The sequence below is a fragment of the Parasteatoda tepidariorum genome, chromosome 12 (genome assembly GCF_982258835.1).
Source record: "Parasteatoda tepidariorum strain Cologne lab strain chromosome 12, Ptep-v5.0, whole genome shotgun sequence".
Classification (NCBI taxonomy): domain Eukaryota; kingdom Metazoa; phylum Arthropoda; class Arachnida; order Araneae; family Theridiidae; genus Parasteatoda; species Parasteatoda tepidariorum.
This window is the reverse complement of record NC_141766.1, coordinates 14024492-14050954: the sequence shown is the minus strand read 5'-3', so window position 1 is coordinate 14050954 and position 26463 is coordinate 14024492. Positions and strand designations below refer to the sequence as shown.

Sequence of the window (26463 nt, the reverse complement as noted above, 5' to 3'; positions counted from 1 at the left end):
GGAAATCAGTAAACCGAAAAACCGGAACGAAATTCGATAAATTTTTCCGCCATTTTTTAAAAAAAATTTTTTTTTCGCTCATAAGATTTTAGGATATTTCTTTCTTTTTTGAAAGATGTTTACCTTACCATCATTTTGGAAATAATCATTAGTGTATTACTTTGTTTTTTCAAGATTATTTCCAAATATTTCTTTTTTTAGTTGGGTTTAACAATAAAAAAAAAGGGCTTTTTGTCGCGATTCAGAAAACCGGAACAAACCGGTTATCCGGAATAGCGATGGTCCCGATAATCGGTTCCCTACTGTATCATGCTATTACTGAACTAAATCTTTTTGGATTCTCTCTGGGCTAGAGTTTGAATCCTCACTAAATGAAGCTGGGCTGGGAAGAATTTTTTTTTACTGTAATGACCAACTGATAAGACTAGTTTAAAAACAAAAGATTATTAAAGAGCTAACATAGTAAAACAAATTTTTTTACCCAGATGCCTTGAATTAACTGCAGAAACAATATGGCAGCTCCTTCTTACCTTGTGAAATGTTCGCTAAAAAACAACTCACTAGAATCGAAGCACTCAGTCTTCCCTATAACAAATGAGGAAGAAAATATGTTGTCTTCGGACAACATAAAAGGAGAGCTATTCCATTTGTTTATACTTGCCTTAAAATTTCACCAATTAATTGCATTTTTGGTCTTATTTCTTTAAGCAAGGATTTTGTTTAAATATAGAGTATTATGTTACTTGTTCGGCTTTCAATATCCAGACACATCACTATCAAATCATAGCGTTCTAAAACTTTATCATTAAGGAATAAACAATATATATTGGAAATTTTTTTTGTTGAGCTTTTTAGAGTGGGCAAAGTAATAGTAATTCGATTATGTATGATATTATGATGCGTTAATATATTTCTGAGAAGACCCATATCGGGCAAGACGGTATTCAGTCCCCAGCAATCACTACTGCTGCCACGTGAACTGCTTGAATCTGGAGCAGTCATTGGGTTAAGAAATATTTAACCAAATAAGGAATATGATAGCTATAAAAGAGGAGTGTTTTTATCTTTTTCTAATGTGTTTAATTAATATTAATTATCCGTTTAATAGCTGTAGGCAATAAGGGTTTTGTAATTTAACCTGTATTTTCTAATTTAACTAAAAACTGGAATATTGATTCCAATTAATCTATCTAATTTTGTCATTTTATCATGAATTACGTATGGATTTTCTGTGTTGTAGTTTTAAATTAAGAGTTTTATCTAAGTATTACTTTTTTTGGTATTTAGTAGTAATTTTATGAGTAATTTTGTTAATATTATATACCTATGCTTAATTAAGTAGTATATGCACTTTATAATTGCGCTTATTTGAATTTCACAAGCATCTGTGTTATTGTACTACGGGTAACTAGTTTGGGAAGTTTCCACATCTGTAATTATACAGAGTGTTTATAAAGTCCCGGACCCATTTTGATGTTTAATAACTCATAAAATAATAAAGATAGATTAAAATTAATAACATAAATGGTTAGATAGACTCGAAAAGTTTCATGGCCCTTGTCAATGAACTTCCACGTGTATCCCCATCGTCGCACGGAGAATATCAAGTCAATAGTCAATTTTACGCCAGGTAGTGGCAAGCATGTCACCTGATATAACGTCGCTTGACTTTTGGGGGGATTTATAAAGGACAATGTTTACAGGAGGATCGTGTCGAACATTGATGACCTAAAGGCCAGAATTACAGCCGCAGTAGCCCTGTGGATGCCGACCTGCTTGCCGCTACCTGACGTGAAATTGACTATCGACTTGATATTCTCCATGCGACGAAGGGGGCACACGTGGAAGTTCATTGACAAGGGTCATGAAACTTTTTGAGTCTATCTAACCATTTATGTTATTAATTTTAATCTACCTTTATTATTTTATGAGTTATTAAACATCAAAATGGGTCCGGAACTTTATAAACACCATGTATATTTTACCATGTAAATACAAAATGTTCCAATTTGGTTTTTCATTTTGAACAAATGATTGAAAACACATTGATGTTCAGCCTGTATTAATTTTAGAGCTAGAGTAAAAGTAGAACAAAAGCTCACTGTTACGTTATCCCATTTCTCTTCATTCTAAACAAAGTCTTCTGTCACTAGTTTCCTCTCTTTTGATAAATTTGGTCGAGGGTAAAGGGCACTGTGTGAAAGTTGAGATGATTTTTCTTTTTCTTGTCGTTTTCTTTGTTTTCATGTTTTGTAGTGGCAATAGAGGGGAATTAAAAGCTTCGGAAGTGTTAAGATTAGTAGAACAGTTATGTAGTGGCCCATTTTATGACAAGAATTTGCTAGATTAAAACTCATGTTAGAATTGTTTTTGGGGACAATTAGTTTAATAATTGCAAATTATAGGTGTGATTTTTTAATTTCTTTAATCAGCAATAAAATAAATCAATAACATTAGTCTATATTTCTCCATCTTTTCTGACAGGTTATTTCTAAAGAAATTTTTTACAGGATCTGACAAATTTCAAAGTTGTATATTGAATAATTCCAAGAAACTGAAACTGATAGATATACTTAATGATATAACACTTTATTTGCTTAAAAAAATAAAGATAATAAGTCGTCATGTTTCGAGAGTCAGTTTGCCAGTGAAAATAGGGAAAATAAAGCTAAAAAACAAAACTTGAAAGTCTGTGGTAGCCGTGAAAGATATGAAAATCTTGTTAACACAGTTCGCATAGGTGTAGAGCAATTTTTTTCATTATCAACTAATATAAATAGTTCATACATACATTGAATTTTAAATGTTTATGACTTTATCATAGTGTGGCACATAATGGAGACACACCCCTTTTTTTCAATTGCACTTTGTCCTGATTTGCTTTCCTCAGCTGCTGTGTATCTTTCTAGTTTTGCTTTTTCTCCTTTATTTTTCTTTATCTGTTTCACTTTCGGCTCTTGCATTTTTTTAGTTTTGTTTTTGCCCTTATTTTCCAACTTTAAGTTTTCCGGATCAAATCACTTTTGTTTTCCTCATTCATGTCTAGCTAGACTTGAGAATGCATGCTTATTTTTGAGCTTTTAAAACACATAGATTTTTATTACAATCTTCATATTTTTTTAAAGTTTTATATCATAAAGTATATTACTATTAGACTGATTGTTTTGATAATGCCAAACAAAAAATTTATGTTAGCCTGTTCTTGCATCAAAAAAAAAAAAAAAAAAAGGAATACTTTTGGTAATGCTAGAAATTGGGATCTGATTAAGGTGTCAATAGCCTGGGCCATCTGGGGTGTCGTCGTAAGTTTTTAAATATCTTTTCAAAATTATAATTAGCAGTAAGTTACAACTGTTGCAAATCATTATTTTGACCAATATTTTGTTAGTCAAATTTTAAAGACTTGGCTATTTACATAAATTAATAAAAATAAATGCACTTATGAATTTACTATTATAATTTTAAAATTTATAAAATAAGCAAATGCTGCAAGAATAATTATAAAGGCAAAAGCAATTTCCAAAAAGAATTGAACAGAAGTTTAAAGGAAGCTTACTGTTAAAAGAAAATGCTGTAGAAACTTTTGCAAACAAATATTATTTGAAACTTTTTATTCATGCCTTAACCCCTTCTGGACTAGCAGAATGAGAGAAACGCACTTCCCTAGGCACCCATCTTCCAAGAGTATATGTACCAATATGCCATGTAATATGATAGTTACTCTTAAAACTCAGTGGTGCAATAGCCCATAGAGGGCCATGTTCTACTGTGCACATCCCAGTTTTCTTGTCCTTTGGGCTCTGAGGTGCAAGAGTAAATGTTCCAGTTGGGTGGTCAGCCCAACACGAAGCCCCTAGTGTTTAACTCCCAAGCCTGCTTGATACTCCTTTTATCGACCCAATAAAGGGCTGAAATGCTGAGTCAACCTTCCCTGGCCCGAGGATATATGATAGTACTAGATAGTATATAGTACTGTTTTGAAATCACATTTATTAACTGCTACTCATCTATTTGGCCTTTAATTTTATTCTTAATTGCGTATAATCAGATTGAACTTATAATTTAAATTTAACAACAAAGACAAGAAAGCCTTTTCATTTTTACTTAGCCTCCTACACGCTCATGTACAGTGCACAAGAAAAGGGCCATCCTGAATAACTTTCGATCTAATGATCGGATTTTCGCATTGTCACGATCTAGGACAGTGGTTCCCAACCTTTTGTGGACCATCGCCCCCCTCTTAAGGTTGGCTGACACACATCGCCCCTTTCTCTTTTTGCTCAAAAACCATTCATTGTTGCTTGTGAGCAACCAAACCCTAAGTTATATTTGATTTTAATTTAAATTGTAATATAAATAAGGAGACAATTTCACCCTGCCATTTTTATTAATTACTAAACAAATTTTACATCTTTTTTTTTCAAAAAGAAATGATATTTAATACGAAATATTCAAAACAAAAGTACATTTTTTTAAAATTCATATTTTAATGTAATCAAGAAAAAGTTAAAACGTTAACAACTATAATTTGAGAAAAAATTGAAGAGTGAGAAAGTACATTTTTACCACTGCCCTGTGCTTGGTGTATTTCAGTTAAAGCTTGAATGTCAGGTTTTATGTTCGTCAGATTTAAATGCAGGTCTCCTTTGAAGCAAATGTCCAACCTATATCTTTGCTTTGTAAGAAGCTGCAAGACAGAACTAAATCCTCTCTCCACTAAATATGTTGACGGGAACGAGATGAGGAGCGGCTCAGTTTGTTTCCACAATTGTGGATAAGTGTCCATAAGCTTTACCCAAGCTAACTCGTAACCGTATTTTTTAAAGACGACTTTAGCCTCACAGTCATACTTCAAATCTAAAAACTCAGTCTGCAAAGAGGAAGTGAGCTTATCCACAACTTCGAAAGAGAAAGGATCGAAAATCCAATCCGGAATTTATAATTTCATCAAATCTTTAAATCTTGATTCCGTATCAGTTTTTAACTGGTCAAGGTGATCAGTAAAAATTAAGATTTTATTTTCGAGAATCTCGATATCTGCCATTGAACACTTTTTCAATGTTGGAAATTGCATTAGCTCTTTGCGACCAATATTTGACTTGGCGATGAATGAAGATATGATTCCCTTAGCCTTGATAATGTTCATTTTATTTCCTTGAACTTTTACGCTGATTTCGATCATTTTTTCAAAAATTTCCGTGAGGTACGCAGTTTCCAACTTGCGTTGCTTCAAACTCTCACTTAAAACAGGATCAGTGGTGTCGAGTCAAACAATTTGAAGAAACGGCGCAAACAGTTTCGTTTTGAAAGCCATCTCACATCTGTATGTAGGAGCAAGCGTTCGAAATTTACATCATTTTCACGGCAAAGTTCTCGGAACAAACGGTCAGTGAGAGAATTAGCTTTGTTTTTATTGATGCCAGAAATAAAGAATTGTAAAGTGTCATGCAGGGCACCACTCAACTTTTTTGCAGCCAAATGTTGACGATGGATGACACAATGACTGGTGATGACCTCCGGTAGTTCTTTTTTAAGGTGCGCCAGAAGCCCATTAGGACAACCAGACATGGCAGGAGCATCATCTGTTCATAAGCACTTACATTTGTAAGAGCTTATTCCTCAAAATAGTCTTTGACCAATTTAAAAATCGACAATTCTTTTGTATCAGTGATCAAAGTTCTTGTAAACAACATTTCCTCGTTAATCTCCTTACTCTCATTTATGAATCTCACGTAAGCTAATACAATAACTTTGTTATCTATCACAGTTGATTCATCAATCTGCAATGCAAATTTACCTTCTTTCAAAAATTTGATGAGTTTTGATTCAACGTCTACGGCCGTCTCATCAATACGCCTGGGAACAGTGTTATTGCTCAGAGGTTTTATCTTATTGCTCGATCTCTCACCCAACATGATTTCAACAATTTTTTTAGTAGCAGGTAAAATAAGAGTTTACCAATTATGTGACGTTTAGAGTTATATAAATGTTTCGCCTATCAATCCGTTTCTCCTATTACATGCCTTTTAAAATCGGAGGGCAGGGAATGAGACGAGGGAGGAACATTTGAGGAGAAGAAGGTATATAGAAGACCATGATTTTAAACAAAAGAGAATTCTTAAAGGTCAGATTTTCGCCTGCGATACCAAAACGTATGACGAAAACTATCCTGAACTTTAATTTTTTTAATTTTTAACTATCGTAATTCTTTGTCTACAGCAGAACCATAAGTTCCATACATGTTTTCAATTTTGATCTCAAATAGCTTTTGTTATTAATATTATAAGCAGTTTTTATCTTTTGAAAACTCGTCGCCCCCTGATCGCCCCCCTTTAGGATTATCACCCCCTTGAGGAGCTCTATCGCCCCCAGGTTGGGAACCACTGATCTAGGACTTTATCTAAATGGCTCGGGGTGACCTCAAATACACTAATTAATGAGTGCAGACGATATTTTAGTTTACGAAATCAGACACAAAAAGGTACTTTATCTTAATAAACATACTTTTCGGATTTCTGACCCCCAAAATATAGGCGGTTGCCTCTATCTGAGAAATATGGTCCAAATAGTTTAGTCAGGTGAACTATGAAAAGTTTAAGCCCCTTAGTGTGTAGTGAGTTGAAAATTTTTTACACACAATTATAAAATTCGTTTATCAAGGCTATTTTCATGCAAAAAATAAATTTTAGTAAATATTTATTATTTTTTTATTTTATTTAATAATAGTCGAAAAAATTTGAATCTTAAGGTATACGATTTCTTGACGTCATTTTAAAGTATGTCATTTTACATGGCAAAATACAAAATTAGAGCGAAAGCGTTTGGATAGCTCCTGAGAAATCTGGTTTTAATTATACGACTTTTTTGAAATTCTATTTCTCAGAAACTATTCAACCGATTTCGCTCAAATTTTATATTTTGTCATATAAAACTAGGTTTTTTTAAAATAATCCAAAAAATTGTATACCTTACAATTCAAAATTCTTTTGACCTTTAAAAAAAAAACAAAAAAAAAACTGATAAATATTTACTGGGTGTTTTTTTTTTTTGGCATGGAATTATCTTTGGATAAACTAATTTTATAATTGTGTGTAATATTCTTTTAATTCGCTTAAAAAGTCCTCGAGACATAGTGAAAAGGTAAAATTAACATTAAAGGGTCCAAACTTTAGAGTGTTCTTCTGACCAAACTACTGAAGCAATATTTAACAGATGGCGGCTACTCCCTATATTTTGTCGGTAAGAAATCCGAATCCGTCAAAAAATAGTTTATGCAGAGGAAGTACGTTTTTGTGTCTGGTTTCATAACCTTAAATTATTGTCTGCGCTTATTAATTGGCATATTTGAGGTTACCCCCTTGAACCATTAAGATTGAGCCCTAGAAAATAAAAATTCGATCATTATATCAAAAGTTATTGAGGGTAGTCCGGTTTTTTTTCAGTCTCCAATTCAGTACCCCCAGAGGTATTTATTTGTTATGGGAACATGGCGGTCTTTGTGACCCGACAGATTTAACGTGCACCAGTCACCATTTACTACTTGGGAGTCTTCGGCCGGCTGGATTCGAACTCCCGTTCTCACAAACGTAAGTCCAGCGCCCTGCAAGAGATCCAGTAAATTAATTATTAGATATTACACTAAATGCCTCAGCCGAGACGGCTCAAGGGATAGAGCATTCGCCTTCCAATGAGGCGAACCGGGTTCGAATTCCAGTCGATACGAATTCCGCATCCGGCTTGTGCCGACCACATTGCTGACGTGAAATATCCTCAGTGGTAGACGGATCATGGGTTAAAGTCCCCTTGCCGCCAGGCTAACCGTGGGAGGGTCTCGTGGTCTTCCTCTCCATGTAAGACAAATGCGTGTTAGCTTCATTAAAAAGTCCTCCACGAAGGCAAATTTCGCCCCATACTCGATCCAGGAGTTCCCTTGTCTTCTTGATTGGGCTTAAAATTACAAGGCTACGGATTTGAACATTAGTAGTCGTAAACCCATAAAATTGGGTCGGCTGTTCAACGACGGTTATAAAATAAAATGCCTCCCTCAACTTTAAGATCTACTTTTATGTAAGGAGGCTCCCGATTTCTACATAGCCCATCATTTTGCTCCTTCAATGAAAATTTTAAAATAACTGATCGAAAACTATTCTTTTGGCATTTTCTTCCACAATTAATATTTATTTTTCAAATTTGTAAGTTTCCGAAATAGCTGATTTTTCAAATATGAATTAAAAAGTTTCAGAAATATACTAAAAATAATTTTAAATGTATTGGTTAATTAGACAAAATATTAGTCCAAATGCTTTTTTTATTTCATGCTAACCAAACAAAAAAGAATTAACTGTAGGACTTTAAAAACATAATGTGATTACTTTAAAATTTGATCTAAAAATAATTAACTTAATAGAGTTCCATGATATTTATTGTCTATCAAAGGAAACAAAATTACAATTCAAAAAACCATCAAATATAACAAAATTATTGCAATACCGAATGCCAGGTCAAAAGGGAAGGTAACGGTCAGGCACTGATAATTTATGTTGAGGGTCTTATAACAGCAAAAAGAGATTTAATATAATATTTAGACTGATGAAAGTATAGCTCTGCCTACATAATATGGTTACCATAAGAGGTAAAAATATTAAAAGCTGATCAATTCATTTTGAAAAGTATTACTTATTGTTATTTTTTTTAACTCTGAAATTTTTCAGACATTTTTATTTATATCCCTATTGTTATATTGAATTAATTTTCATTCATAAATTTTCAAGGTTTTTCACTTTGTATCACAAATTACCCCTGCTTAATATCATGATGTTTGGTGATAGTTTTGTCGGCAGTCTACCTTTTCGTATGGTTTTTCAAATTCTGATATTTTTAATGCGATGTTTGCGATTGAGTTTTTCGCATTGATGCTTCCGACTCGTGTTTAATTCTCTCGTAATGTTGCCACGTTGGATGATAATTTTTTCGTCTTTTCATTCGCCATTTCCTTTTTCTACAAGGTTTTCTTAATTCCAATGTTATTAATGCTCTATTACGACACACCAATTTCGAATTTGCGTTTAGACGCATTCAATTCGTGGGGATGCTGTAGTAAAATCTCGTCGTTTGCAATCGTTTTTTCCGAGAATCTGCCTTTGAAAAATTTTGTGCCATTATTTTTATAATGCGAAATTTTGTGAAGAGGCCGATTATAAGAATTCGAATTTTGTGAATAGGCCGTTTTTACCAATGAGAATTTTTTGAATGGGGCGTTTTTCAGATTTTGACTGTTGTGAATTTCACCTGGATCGACAAATTTTTACTTATTTGTATTTTTTTAATAACATATGGCGCCCGGTGGCTGGGTGGTAGCGCTTCGCGCTCCCGTGGCACAGGTCCAAGGTTCGATCCTCGGGCCGGGCAAGGTTGACTCAGCTTTTCATCCCTTCAGTGGGTCGATAAATGAGTACCAAGCATGCTTGGGAACTAAACACTGGGGGTTTCGTGTTCGGCTGACCACCTAACCGGAACATCCTGCACCTGCACCCCAGAGCCGAAGGTCAAGAAAACTGAGATGGGCACAGTAGGCCTTGGCCCTCCATGGGCTGTCGCGCCACTGAGCTTAGTTTAGTTTTTATAACAAATGAACAGATATATTACGTTTATTTATTCCTTTAGTTTTATTTCTTGTTACTTTATGTTTCATACATAAAGATAATAAAAGATAGTTGTATAATTTGCGCTTTCCTTTTTTTCCCTGTATGTTTTTGCTGCCTTGTTATCACTCTCATTTATGTTTTTTAAATCTCTAAATTATGTTTATATCTCTAATTTATTGTTTATTTTATAATAAAGAGTAAATTAAATTTCGCCTTTTTTAACATTTTGTTCTAGTTTTCTATTTTATAATCGTCGTTGAACAGCCGACCCAATATTATGGGTTTGCGACTACTAATGTTCAACTCCGTAGCCTTGTAATTTTGAACCCAATCCAGAAGACATGGGAACTCCTGGATCGAGTATTGGGAGAAATTTGCCTTCGTGGAGGCCTTTTAATGGAACTAACCCGCATTTGCGTTACATGGAGAAGAAGACCACGAGAACTTCCCACTTTTAGCCTGACGGCAAGGGGACTCTAATCCATTATCCGTCTACCACTAAGGATATTTAACGTCTGCACTGTGATCGGTGCAATTCGTATTGACTGGGATTCGAACCCGGTTCTCCTCATTGGAAGGCAAACTCTCTTTCCCCTGAGCCATCGCGCTCCTCTAGTTTTCCATTCTCTAATTTACTCTTTAACGTAAGGATGCACAACCTTTTTGAGAGTCGCACACATATTTAGTTTTGTTAGCAGCAAATATAATAATTTTTATATTTACATCAGTGTTCTAAGTACCAAGTTTTTTTTTTTATTTATCAGTAACCCTAATAACATATATGCAGAAAATTAAATACTTTTAATTATTTGAAAGTACAAAATAAAATTTATTTAGTATTTTTCAGATATTATTTCTGTTTCTTGAATTATTAGAGGTTTTAAGAATTTTACATAGAAAACGTTTTCTTTTTAGTTTTTTCCTAAAAAAGTCACCTAAACTAGAAAAAAATTGAAACTGTTTAAAAACTCACATTTTCCTTAAGTTTTCGAATTTTTCATGGCGCAATAATATTGTATTAAAATATAGGGATTCTAAATACCACGTACAAAATGCATGGTGCCAACTACCGAAGTGACGAAAAAATTTATATTTACGATTAAATATGCTTAAATTTTATAAAATAGTGATTATTTAAATTTGTGATTAGAAACATTAACGTTATATTAACATCGTAGTTAAGGTAACGGGATCATAAAAGCCATGTAAAAAAGCATCGCAGTAATTAAAAAAAAAATAATATAATAATATTTACGATGAAATTAGCACGGGTAAAGTGCGCCAATAAGTAATCATTGAAATGTGTGATTTTAAATTCGCATGTCGTAATAAAAATCAGAAACTGCCTAACTGTACGCGAGAATGCATAGCAGAAACCAGGGTGTGTGATTTTTTTTGACTTTTTTTTAAAAAAAAATATTTTTTGAGTTTAATCAGATTTTTTTGATTTAAATCGGATTTTTTTTGATTTTTATTCAAATACACTGCAAGAACTTTGATTTATGATTAAAAAAACTGTATGAATGTTTAATTAAAATTAAATTAATATTAATACTATATTATAACAATATTTAAGATGCTCTAACTACCTAAAACAATTTTTCATTATAATACATAGCTTTGAATGCATAGCAACTATTTTGAAACAAATGCAGGATTGAAATTTAAAGACTAAATGAAATAGAGAATTTAAACCCTATTTTTGGCATATTAGGGTAATTTCTTTTTAAGATTACCTCAATCTTTAGAAATATACATTTTCCACCAATAAAATATAATGTAGATTTTAATTCCAAGATTTTAATAATGTAGATGCTTTTTCAATCAAAAGGTAGAATTTTAATTATCATTATTTGTATTTTTTTGTGAAAAAATTCATGTTTATTAATTACTTTCTACAGCTATGCAAGTCTGTCTATATTAAGACAGCATTAAGTGTTTACTTTAATCTGTACTTTCATTCTCAAGAATCAAAAGATTTTTAAAAATGTAATTTCAAATGTGTTGGAGTTTAACACACACCAAGAAAGAAAATAATTTCGTTAACTTAAATTAATTAATGCAGCAATTTATTTAAAATAAATTTAAAAACTAAGAAAAGAAAATAATTAAAGTAGTATCAATAATTTAAAACACTTATTTAACTTTTTAAATCAATATATAGATAAAAAAAATCATTTGATTTAAATCAATGATTTTTTTAAAAAAAATCAGTTGATTTAAATCAAACTGATTTAAATAAACAAACCCTGGCAGAAACTGCCGCAAAAATTATTGAAGAACATTTTAGATTTACAATGCAATCGACACGAATTAAGTACGGCAAAAAGTGATCTATTAAATGCGCGATTTATATTTCACGAGTTGTAATAAATGTATCGGGAATTTAAAAACCACTTGAAAATTAGTATAGTTATAAATGCCAAAAACGATCTAAACGTTACTTTGATTTATGATGAAATTAGGGAAACAGAGTACGTCAAAAAGGGATTATTTATATGGGCGATTTGAAATTTGCTTGTTGAGATAAAAATCGTAATAAAAATATGGGATTTTCAAAATCACGTAAAAAAACGTTCCAATAACTTAGTTTGGAAAAAGATGAAATCGACACAAATAAAGCGTCAAAAAGGGATAAATTAAATGCTTGATTTATAATTTATTAGTCGATAGACTTGATTTATAACTCAGCTTGATTTATAACTCATTCAGAGATTTTTAAAATTTAGCCGTTGAGAACTGATTTTCGGTAAAACCTGAGGAAAGATATGCTTATGCATACCTGCCAAGTCTTCTATTTTATAACGAAGCTCCTGTATTTTACAACAATTTCCTTATTACCTGTATATTCTCAAATTTCTCCGTATTTGCTGGAAAAAAAAAATGGTGATAAAATATTCATTTGTTGGCAAAAATACTTTACTTATTTCTCAACAGATGGTGTTATTGCCAGTTCTGTAGTAGGTTGAGTGTTAATAGTTTAAGCATAGCCAACGAGAGTCAAGGCCTCTCAGTAGGTTTGTGACGTCATCATCGGAAGTGTTAGCGAAAAATAAGATAACGTGGTATTCAGATAACGTTTGTATTACGAGAATACTATAATAAATAGTTCAAACTTTTAAGCAACGTAAAATATTTTTGCTTTAGCTAATTTAATAACACTTAATAATATTTTGAAATGGTGAATTTTTAGCTTTTTATTAGAATAAATAAGTTTTTTTTAATCACGTTATAACTCAATAAAATGAATATGTAGGACTGTTTGATGCTTTTCATGATGCAATATTTCCATTATTTCATACTAGAAAATGATTGAATAGGAATTTTTTTCTTTTAATTTTAAATCGTGATTCATCATAACTATTTTTAATATCAAAAGAATAAACCTTATTTAAGTGTATAATTTATCATTATCAAATATTAGATTTTATCATATATTTGAAAATAAGAAATGATACATTTTTATAAGGAAACGAATGCGAGACAAATAAAAATATGCTAAATCATGGCAGAAAAGAGACACATAACGAAATTATAATTTTATTGGCACATCCATAAAATTTTAGTCTTAAAATAGGTTCTAAAGAATCCTTTCAGAATCGTATGATATACATTTAAATTTCAAGTGGAAGTAATCTAAACATAAACACTGCAATTATTTACAGATAAATGAAGTTTATATTATTAATATGGGACAAAATAATTGAGCTAAGTAATAATTATAAAGTAATAATAATAAATAAATTATAAGTAATTTAGCAAAGTATTTTGATCCTTAAGATTGTTAAACTTTAAAATAGTATTTATTATTTTCAAAAATAAATATACCTTTTTTTTTTTTTGTTTATTATTATAAAAAAGTAAAATATTTCCAAATCTTAGGTTTTTCTAACATATAAATTTATTGATGACAAAAAAAAATATTTTCCAAAATAAGTAGAAAATTATTAGTCTAATATTCTGGAGCAGAAATTCTTTAATAATTAAAAAAAAATCACGCATTGTAAAAGACAAGAAAATATCGAATATTTTTTATGAACTACATTCGAAATTGTCTACAAGTTTTTGTTAAATCGTAGGTTTTTTTAAAAAAAATTAAGATAAAAAAATATAAAAAGCATTTATTAAAATCATTTTTCCTGTTACTCCATAAGATACATCTCATTCATTACTAAATTTATATAAGATATATTTGAATGAATTTATATGTATTACATATAAATTTATACATATGTATAAATTTATATATTGTTTTAAAGCTTGTTCATATAAACTCTTTTAGATTTATAAGATAAACATGAAAATGGGAATAATATGAGAATAGCCCATTTAATGTGGAGCAAACTCAAAATTTATTCATACCATATGAAGCATGAACAAGAGTTTCATTAATATTCATTTAAAATTATAACGTACAAAAATTTAAATGGCTAACAATGAATTAAATTCCTTTTTTATTAGTATGATTTAATGCATCCGAGTTTTTTTGCTTTCAAGTATGAATGTTTATGAAATTTTACTCTTATGATTGTAAGCTATCGTTAAGAATAAGTTCAAGTGCCAATCAACATTGTTATAATTTTTTTTTCTTTCAAAAATATAACTAAAGTTTTATCTATTAGTTTTTAAAATAATAAAAATTTTAACTCTTAAATGACATCTGATATTTGTATATATATATATATATATATATATATATATATATATATATATATATATATATATATATTTAAACAAGATAAATGAAGTTTAAATTTGTTTTATTTCACGTTTAAAAGTTTTGCATAAGAACGAATGCTTTCTTTGCTAGTTTTATATATATTCTGATATTCGCTAACAATAAACAATAATACCTGAAAAATTGTAATTCTTAAATACAATTTCTTTCATTATTTAATTAAAAAGCTTATTTTAAAGTCTGCAAAAATGAATGTTAAAATACAAAAGATAAATAACACTTACTAGACTATTAACAGTTATTTCATAACTGCCTCGTTAAAGGGAATTAATCCATTTTCGTTTAATTTCCTCACTTTTCGGCAGCTTAAAAACTGATACTTTAGGCCCATTTTTGTAGTTCCCTTTACATTTTGGAACTACACATGCATATGATGGCAAGTTGTAAAATAATGCTATATATATTTTTGATTATGGTCTATAACGGCAAATCCGACGGACAAGCCAGGCTGTTCAATGAATGACAAATATATGAATTGGGGGCTATTCGCTTGTCAGCTATACACCGCAGTATGTGACGTCACTGAATAGACCTTGGTGATCTCAACAACCTTATTTCTCGGTGGCTATGGTTTAAGCCACGATGGCTCGGGATTGAGCGTTTGCTTTCCATTGAGGTGAACCTAGGCTCGTATCCCAGCGATGACTGTTCGATACGAATTCTGCATCCGGTTTGAACCGACCACAGGGCTAATGTGAAGTATCTTCAGTGGTAGACTCATCACGGGTTAGAGTCCCCTTGTCGCCAGGCTAACCGTGGGAGGTTTTCCTCTACATGTAACTCAAATGCAGGGTAGTTCCATCAAAAAGTCCTCCATGAAGCAAATTTCTCCCAATACTTGATCCAGGAGTTCCCTTGTCTTCTGGATTGGGTTCAAAATTACAAGGTGATAGAGTTGAACATCAGTAGTCGTAATCCCAAAATTTTGGTCGGTTAGTAAAATCTCCTTTATTCTTTTTCTCCAATGTTGGCAGGTATGCTTACGGGGAGGGGAAATAATTTCTCAAAAATAATGCACAGATATTATTGAAAATTTACACTTTTAATAGGTATATTTTTACTGGATATTAAATAAAAACAATTAAAAATAATAATTATAATAATAAATAAAACGGCAATTTTTGTCAAAGTTGTGTGTAAATTTCAAAAGAAGCGCGCAAAATTTCACTTAGGTCATCTACCCAGGGTGCGTAGCATTTTGAAAAAGTGCTTAAAGGTGCTTATTTTTGATTTTCGTTTTCAAAAGTCCTTAAAGGTAATTTTTTTTTGGTCGGGGTCTGTAAAAGTGCTTAATTTTTTATCTTTTTAAAAAGATATTGTTTCCTTTGTTGTGTTGATTGTCGTTCTAAATTACCAAAAATGCATAATTTTCATAATTTTCTTTGCAATATTTTTTAAAAACTAGTTATTTTATCATGATTATGTAAAGTTTTTGAAAATGTTTTTGAATTTTATTGATTTTATGTTTATAAATTACGAACTTTAAATGATAGAAAGAAATTTGATTACTGCACAGATCATAATTATGATTTTCTTTTTTTTGGAAAGTGATTAAAGATATTTTTGAGTGCTTAAAAAGTACTTAAAAGGTGCTTATTTTTTGTTGAAAAATCTGGCTACGCACCCTGCTTTCGTCTTTATTCCTAAAGTTCTGAGAAAACTTTATTTTTTTACTTTCGTACCTAAACTGTCAAAACTAATGTAGTTTCTAAAGTAGTTTTTCTCCCAATTGAGATGTGGAGATTGTCCCAAATACTGAGTACTCAAATTTTGGCACGAATTCTTAATATTTAAAAAGTTTTTTATTTCTTAAAAACAATATCAAAAAGTACAATAAAGTAAAATCTATTCTGAGAAAAATTCATCAAAGTTTTATATGTAGATGAGATGTTGTAATTCTATTACATATTCTATAAAAGCAAATATTTGATTATAAAATTTGATTAATGTTCTTGATGTTTTAAATAATGAATTTTTATTTTGATGTGATTTTACATCTTTAAATAAATTTATTTTTTATATTTAAAAAAAAAAAGAAACATAATGACTATATTTATTGTTGGTATATTTATTTCAATTTCTTGGTAACTGAAGAAAGAATCAGATCTCAAATTTAGAAACCTATTTAGTTTTTGAGAGTGTAAAGAATAAGATGTGTTAACTCTACTTTTGTGACAACATTGAAACAAAACTTCTGTTCAAAACAAATAAATATTTTTTTAATAGATATAATTGTTGGTAATTAGAGAATAAAAAATTAAAGAATGTAAATAACTGTTTCTTTATGAATATTTTTAAAAGGGATGTGATGTTGCACTTTCTAAACTTACTAGTTTCTTAATAATTTCTCTAAACACATATAATAGTTAGAAATGAATAAGTAAACATAAACAGTATATGAGTTTAAATAATTTTATTGTCGCTAAACAAAAATCAATAGAAATCATTTTATGATCTTAATTGACTGAAAATTGTTAATATCGGAAAATTTTGTGATTAAAAAAATAAGATTAATGAAAAGGATTTGAATTTTATTTTTTTCAAAAATATAGGAAAGGCAAAAATGCAGAAGAACTCTGCTAGGCCCGCAAAAAGCTTTGGCTTCATCAACCAAACATTTTTGATTATAAATAGTTGTTTACATTTCTTTCCTAAATCTTTACTAATAAATCTGTACATTCATAAAATTTAACTCAGTAGTTTTAAAAATATAAATAAGTGTATAGGAACAGACATTTTCGGGCAGCAGTATTTAATTATGCAAAAACTTAATATTTTTATTCAGTATTTTTTATAAACTTATGACATCGTATTTTGAGTAATTTATACTACAAAATATTTCTTTTAAAATATGGACGTAGAAATTCTTTCTTTCTGGGAAATCATTCATAGTATGTTTTGGACAGCTGTACATGAAATTCCCTTTTAACTGACTTCTCTAAAATATTGTTTTTTCTTAAATAATGTCTTATGATTTTATGTTTTTGTACTGGAGCATGTCTACTGAGATAGGACAATAAAAATATTTCTACAAAAAAAAAAAAATTATTTTCTTGAACGCATCTATTATTTAAAATAAATAAATAAATAAATGAGCTATCACTTCAAAGCATCGGCCTACTACTAAAATTGGGAAAGGGGTGCTAATTCTCATTGTACTCCCTTGGCACACAATGAGATTAATTATTAGATATTTATAGTAAAATTTTTTTATATCTGAATTTGCTAGGTCGGTAGGGCCCTGGGCTCATGTTCAAGAGGTCGTGGGTTCGATCCTCGCCGGCCGAAGACTCCCCGTGTAGTAAATGGGGGACTGATGCATGTTAAATCTGCCGAGTCGCTAAGTCCTCCAGTTCCCATAACAAATCATACTTCTGGGGATACTGATCCAGGAGTTTCCTTGTCTTCTGGATTGGTTCAAAATTACAAGGAGTTGAACATTAGTAGTCGTGAACCCAAAATTGGGTCGGCTGTTCAACGACCGTTGTAAAATATAAAATTGAAGAGGCACATGAATGAGAGCTACAGTGTCTCAGGGGATAGAGCATTCTCCTCCCGATGAGGTGACCCAGGCTCGAATTCTGCTCCCGGCACGCATCGACCACAGTGGTGACATGAAATATCATCAGTGATAGATGGATAACGGATTAGAATCCTCTTGCCATCGGGAGGTTTTCGAGGTTTTCCTGTCCATGTAATGCAAATGCGGGTTAGTTACACTAAAAAAGCTCCCCATGAAGGCTAGTTTGTCCCAAAGTTTGATCCAGGAGTTTCCTTGTAGGTTGGGTTCAAAATAACAAGGCTACAAAGTTGAACATTTGTAGTCGTAAACTTAGATATGTTTTGTTGATTTGTTTACTTAAATATATTCATTCTGAGGATCTCAGTGTTAAAAGAAAACATCCCCTGCAGTTAACGGTTTAAATTATGGATATCATCGGAATAACCGTGAGAAGTTTCTTAGGTTCAATACTTGACTTAATTAAGTGAAAAATAAAATCGTCGGAGTGTGGCCTCTGATGTCCTATTAACCTATAAATAAGAGGCGATGGGGTTTCGGCGTTTAACTTTCTTTTTGTAATATCTTATTTAGTGCAGGTTAGGAGGTTATATGATTTTACTTTCTTTTTTTATATAATAATCATATCTTAAGGCCGTTCGCTCGCTCGATCGGGAGAAAAGCAACCCCCATGTTATTCTGTGGACAGTTCAGTACTGCATAAAATCGTCAATTTTCAAGATAATAACGTTCTGTTTTTTGGAAACGAAAGAAAATAAAAATATCTTTATTATGATGTCTGGAATTAAATTAAAAAAATTTTTTACTATTTTTTAAATTCGAAAAACTCATTCCAACTTCCAACAGTTTTTATCCATAGTAGTTTTTCTCTCATCTAGTTTTTAAGAAGGGAAAATTAAGGTTAAATTCTTATCTTTCATTTAAAAAAAAAAGAATAGAATTATTTTTAAATTTGACCGAGAAAAATGGTACAAAGACATCACGAAATTTGAACTTTAAATCTAAGCTAACTGAGTTATTGTGCTGCCACCTACAATGAAGGCGTTGATTTACCTAATTATGCGAAGTGAAAAAAAAGCAACCCCCTTAGTCGGCTGGTCACTGATTGGTTTAAGGAATGGCGGTTCATTCGAAAAAAGTAGCCAAATTTTAGCCTCTCCTTACTGGTAGAATAAGTGATTTTCTTTACTTGTAGAAATTTCTTAATGTTTTGCGAATTTTATTTTGGAAAACGCTTTACGTCTTTGATCTTTCCTTCGATTCTTAAAGTTCCGGAATAAAAGATAAGAATTAATATTATGGGTATGCATTGAAATCTGGTATTATACAAATGGAAAGACACTATACTTTATTGTTATTATTTAGTCAGCAGTTAGTAACCCCTCACCGAGCCTCGATAGCGAACTAGGCAGCGCGTCCGTCTCATAATCAACCCCCTTCCCCTGAATGAATGATTCTGTATTTCTTTCATTAAAATATAGAAATCAACAAATCGGAAAATTTGCAAAAGTTTTTAATAAATTATTTTTGAGTTATCGGTAAAAAAATTTCACAAATTTAAAAACATTAACTGTGAAATTACTCTCAATAAATTTTATTTGAATTGAGTTTACAAAATATGCATTTACCCATACATTAAAAACAGGAATTCAGGGGAAAAGTTATATGAAACTTTATTTGGAATAAATTGATTCTGCGATTTTTACAACTTTCAGGTTATTAGCAAAATACAATTTTTTTTTATTTCAAGGAATAGTAAACATTATTTTCTTCTGAAAAGTAAAAATATGTACTGTTATTAATTTTTTCATTATTCGCAATTCTTATAGCAAACTCACAAAAAAATTCAGAAAAAATATAAATTTTCTAATGGGAAATTGTGCTGATTATTTAATGGAATAATCTAATTTCGATGGAAAGAGAAATTACATTATTTAATAATTCTAAATTAAACTTTTGAAACTAGATACATGAATTTATATTCAGAAAATAACACATGATTTACCCCTTCAATAAATAATACATTTTCTTATAAATAATAAATAATACATTTGTTACCGGGGTAAAGTATAAAACACCGGCATTCCATAACATTGCATAGAATGCCAGTTTTTTTTTTTTTTTTTTTTTTTTTCCAAGCACGAAATATGAGAATTATTACATACTTTCCCTAGACACTATATGTAATAGCTACACATTCTATAGAATGACAAATGATATTTAGGCAAAGTAAGAAAAAAGATCCTGATAAGGCTATTCTGTAAATCACGCGCATTCCTCAATAATTTAAATGTTATTCGTAAAAAATAATGAGAGTGCCATTAAATAAATGTATTCAAGATGCATAGAGAAAATGAAAGTTGGATAAAACAAAATTTATGCCTTGAAGAATCCATGCCATATGAAGGGAAACAAAATTTTCATATACAAATGAAGAAATTAAAATTAATCTACTTGCTCTGATATGGTAAGCTTCAAAGACGTTTGAATTACATTTCATTACACATTCGAAACGAATCATAGACATATTTTATACTTTGCAGGTTTTTCATTACATTGAATGCTTAGAAAATGTGAGAAATAAGAGTCCTTTCAGGCACTGGCTAGTTTAGGTATAACAACGCCTTGACATTCCACAGAATGTTGACTTACAAACTTTGCCGGTAACATACGTATCAAAATGGAAGAGCCCTGGTTGTTTAGGGGATAGAGTGCTCTCCTCCAAATGAGGTGATTCGATTTCGAATCCAAGTGATAGTTGGTCATACGAAATCCGCCCACGGCTCACACCGAGCGCAATGCTAATAAAAAATCAGACGGATCATGGATCCGTTAGGACTATCCGTGGTAGGTTTTCGTGGTTTTCATGTCCACCTAACGCAAAGACGGGTTAGTTCTTTCAAAACGTTCTCCACGAAGGCAAATTTTCTCCCAATACTTGATTGAAGAGTTACTTTGTCTTCTGGATTGTGTTCAAAAATACAAGGCTACGGAGTTGGTAGTCATAAACTGGAAATTGGGTTGGCTGTTCAACGACAATTACTAAAAAAAAAAAAGAAGTAAAAGAAGGGAGAAAAAAAAATGGAAATATTGGAAACCGGTAAGAAAATCATTTCTTACTTTTAATCCATGAATATCAATATATTTTCGGACAGTTATAATAAAGATACGGGACAGTTTTTTTATCCGAAAAAAATAAATGTTGATGAATATTTTGTAATCACAAATAGTGAAATCTTATTTTATTCCTTACGATCTTAATTTTTTTCCTGACAGTTGCCAGTTTTTTTAAAGAAAATAATAAAATATAGTAAATCATTATTGATAAGATTTCGGAAATAAATAATTTATACTAATACAATTTCCAGCTGTATACAATCTTTATGTCCCCTCCCCATGTATTCGCATCTCGCCTCCCTCGCGCGTTTACTTTATATTTTCGAAACAGCGTAAACAGTATAAGAAACGAAAACTGAAAAGAAAACAAAGAAAAGAAAAAGGAAATAAGTTAAATAATGAATATAAGAAAAACAAGAAACTGTATCCATCTCTTCGTGTTACTATGGGGTATATGCATAAAACCGGTTTTTTTCTGGCTATTCAAATGTGTAGTTGTACTAGGGAGAAGACGATCTTTCAACTAAAATGAGATGGTGGACTACTATGAACTAAGATGCCTCGCTTGCTTAGCTTTTATGTATAATAGAACTAAAATAAGACTTTCTGATGCATAATGAAACAACTTTTCAAAATATTAAAAAAATCAGATTGTTTTATAATAGAAGTTTAATTATATTAGTATGTATACGATTGTTATTTCATATGATAATCAACATTATTGACATGATTCACAAGCTTTTCGCTTATTGTTTTCGAATAAGGTATTCAAAAACATTATTCTTGGTTCCTAATTTTTTACCGGTCCCTCAAATCTCTAAAAGCTTTAAACTTTATTAATATATATGAGAAAACGCATGACTTCAACACTTCAAAAGTTCTAAATAATTTTCTAAGTATTCCTTGAAAAATATGAAAAAATGCATTAGTAGTGGATTGTTTCGATTATTTTGACCGATTATTGTACATACATACATAATATATGTATGTATATATATATATATATATATATATATATATAAATTCAAAATGAAGAATAAAACAAAGAAAAATTATAGACATATGAAAAAAAAAGGGGGTGGGAAATAATAAGTAAAAAAAAAACAACAAACAATATTTTATTTAAAAAAAAAAAAAAAAAAAAAAAAAAAAAAAGTGAAATGTTAATTAAAAAACCGGAAAAAAAGCCGGAAAAAAAAAAAAAAGATATAATCTTTTCTTCAGCCCACACGATTATATCCGCAAAACAGAGTGCTTTCTGATATTGTATCAATAAAGCCAAAGCAAAATATATTAATACAATACACTATTGTATTAATATATTTTGCTTTGGCTTTATTGATACAATATCAGAAAGCACTCTGTTTTGCGGATATAATCGTGTGGGCTGAAGAAAAGATTATATCTTTTTTTTTTTTTTTCCGGCTTTTTTTCCGGTTTTTTAATTAACATTTCACTTTTTTTTTTTTTTTTTTTTTTTTTAAATAAAATATTGTTTGTTGTTTTTTTTTTACTTATTATTTCCCACCCCCTTTTTTTTTCATATGTCTATAATTTTTCTTTGTTTTATTCTTCATTTTGAATTTATCTAATGAGTGCTGTTTACTTGCAGCTTAAGCGCAATAAATGTTACTTATTGTTTTTCTTAATTTTCTTAGTGTTTTCTTGTATTTATTTTTTTATTATATATATATATATATATATATATATATATATATATATATATATATATATATATATATATATATATATATATATATATATATATATATATATATATATATTCGTATAATGTATTTGTTTTATCGGAATCTTCCATAAAAAATGGAACCATATCTATCAGCAACTGAAATGTCGATAAACTAATACCCCTGCTTCGTTTTCTAATAACCATTTAATTTCTAGCAAATCCTTTTTTCATACAATAACTTTAAACTACCAAGGATTGCCAAATATTTTGATAACATATTCATATTTATAAGTATTGTGAGTACATTTCTTACAATAAAGATTTTAAATTTGAAGAAATTTTAAATGAGCATGCCAAAAATATTTGTATGCCATTTACTACGCTCAACGATTTGTTTTCAATTTATACAACAGACATTCAATACTTTTACAAGTAGTGAAGAATCGACTAATATTAAGTTAATCATGATAGATTAAATTAGATTGTAAATACGTATTTTAATCAGAAATTATACAGCAAATTTTTTATAAAATCAATGTTAGACTTATTTTAATTAGTTATAACTTTTAAAGTCTTTTATCATTTCGAAGCTGATTAATCTAAAACAATAAACCAGAATTAAATGGAACTCCTGGATCCAGCATTGAAACAAACTAACCTTCGTAGCTTCTTTAAACTAATAACCGGCATTCACATTACATGGCGAAGAAAACCACAAAAATCTCCCACATTTCGCTCAACTGAAAATGGAATTCTAACCCTGATGGAATTCTAACTTCGTATCAACCAGTCACCTCTGGGCTCGAACCTGGGTCTCCAAATTGGAAAGCGTATGCCTTATCCCCTGGGCCTCCGTAGCTCTCTTTATAATTATTTTATTTAATTTTATAACCGGTGTTGAAAAGCCGACCTAGTTCTCAGTCTGCAACTATCATTCTTCAATTTAATAGTCTTGTAATTTCGAACCCAACCCAGAAGACAAGAGAACTCTTGGATCAAGCATTGGGAGAAACTAGTCTCCGTGAAAGGTGTTTTGATGGTACTAACTTACACTTGCTGTACATAGAGAGAAAAACCACGAAAACTTCTTACGGTTAGCTCAACTGCAAGGGGACTCTAACCCAGGGTCCGTCCACCACTGGATATATTTTAAAACAGTACTGCGGTTGGGGAGTCGCCAGCTGCAAAATTCATATCTACCAGCCATCGCTGAGATTCGAAATTGGTTCTCCTCATTTGGGAGGCGAGCTTTTTATCCTGAGCTACCACTGATCTTTTATAATTATATTTTATAACCATCGTTGAACGATTGACCCAGTTTTAAATTTACGACTACTAATGTTTAACTCCATAGCCTTGTAATTTGAACCAATCCAAAAGACAAGGAAACTCCTGAAGGACTTTACGAATCGACAGATTTAACGTGCATCAGTCACCATGTAAACACAGGGAATGTTCGGCCGGTTGGGGTCGAACACACAACCTTTTGGACATGAGCTCAGTGCCCGACCAATCAGGCTATCCTGGCCCCTTTAATCATTCTGGGAATTTTTCTGATTCAATTACTTATGTATTTGTTTTTAAGAAAAATGCGTTTCTGAGTTATGTCTAAAGAATAAAGTACTCACAGCATCCCTTGTGCACACAATATATATATATATATATATAGTATTTTTTATTACCATTTAGGATGATCATGGTTAAGGTATTCACCCAGATCCCCTGTTTTAATTATATTATTCAAAAACTTTAAAAACTAAATTCGATATAATAGCTTTAAGTGATTTATTTTTAAGAGTGAAAAGTTAAACATAATATAATTCATGTTTTTCACTCTTTAAAGCAGAATAAATTAAACTACCATTGAAAATAGTTAGCTTCTTCACAGATTCTACAATGTATTTTTAGAAAATTGGGAGTACATTCTTCTGTTTGCAGTCGCTCTCCACATACTCGCACTCCGGAACTACTCAATTACTCGTGATATTGTTCTAATTCACTTTTTTCACTACTATCCCAGTTTTTATAGTTTAATTTCTTTTGCACTAAATTTTAAATGTATTGTTCGCTGTTGTCATCGGAAATAAATGCTGCTGATAGTCTATATATAGGATATCATCACATATCGAGCAATTTATTATATATTAACACATACCGAGCAATATATTATATATTAACACATATCGAGTAATATATTAACACATACCGAGCAATATATTATATATTAACACATACCGAGCAATATATTAACACATACCGAGCAATATATTATATATTAACACATATCGAGCAATGCATTATATATTGTGATAATATGAATTACTAGAAGGCTTTGTTTCATACTCGATTCGTTCTCCAATCCTCGCAATTGCCTGTTATTTTTAACATCCTAACGAAATTAAATACTTAATATCCCCTCAATATATATTGAGGGGATAGTATACTATTTTTTGAGGGGATATTAAGTATTTAATTTCGTTAGGATGTTATCGAATTAGGAATACCTCAGTGACCCAATCTGTCATCTTGATTAAATAATAATATAACTAAAGATGAAAAGGGACAATGACTTGATTTAAGAACTTCACTTAGATATTATCCGAGATTTTGATTTCAAATACTCTATAACGCATTTATCGGATTTTATTTAATTAAAATACTATGGCATAATAAACATGTAGTTGAGATAAATATCTTCGTTTGTTTTCAACTCTTTCATCCCTTTTCTACATCTTATACATTTTTGTAATTAAATGGATTGTAATTAAGTATCAAGAGCATATTAGCTTGTTTTATTGTAAATGTCTACTAGTTTTAATGTTTATTAGGTGAGAGTAATTGCATTAATCATGGAATTTCTTTATGTATGTCATATATTTGGATTAAAAAGTAAATTAAGTTAGATTTTAATTTTTAAATTTTTTTACAAAATTTGAAGAAAAAAATATTAAAAATTAATTTTAATAAGTATGCTTTTCATGCTAAAGCATTGAAGCGAAAATAAAAATAATAATTTAAACAAATTATAATGTAAAATAAACTGAAAATGGTAAAATATTAATAATGAAATAAACTAATTTTATAAAAATAATATTATAAATTATGAAAGCATTAAAAAATTAAAAAAAATTACTATGGATAATCATTAAAATAATTATTTTTATTCCCTACAAGCTCATGGTTCTGATTGAGGCTGGTTTCCAAAAGCCTTCTTGGCATTTGTTTGGAGGTTGGGGGGTCGGGGGAGGTTTAGGGGTTGGGGGGTCGGGGCTTCAGAACCAGTTTTACTCTCCCCTCAACTAGAAGGAGGAGGGAGTGTTACTTCCGCGTCATTGTAAACAGTCTGAGAATAAAATAATAAAGAAAAGAGGATACCCTTTTACTACCCGCTAAACATTTTTATTTGGAAAAGTATGCATGGAATACGTAGAGTTTGTTTAAAATACATTATTATCAAAATGATAATATTATATCTAATCAAAAGAGATAAATTGAAAACTGTCGAGATCTGTACTTGGGTATTAATAAAGCATGATTTCGTTAGAGAAAATTACTTGAATGTTTCTCATCTAGTTTTTATGATATATTTTACTTCGTATAAACTGCTTTACTTATTCTTTTGCTTCGTGAAGTACTTAAATCAAACACTTTTTAACCCAACTCATCAAAAATTCTTTAATTTGTACAAAGATTACTGTTTTATTTGAAAACTATGTAGGCTCAGTGGTTCTTACTTCTTCTGCGTTAAAATTTT

The 26463-nt window shown here is 30.4% G+C and overlaps 1 protein-coding gene across 1 annotated transcript in view; it reads left to right on the top strand.

Moving 5' to 3' along the window:
* Nucleotides 1-26463, top strand: part of LOC107449511 (Equilibrative nucleoside transporter 2) — an 88337-nt gene that overhangs the window by 5774 nt on the left and 56100 nt on the right. The gene's annotated exons all lie outside the window — the stretch shown is intronic.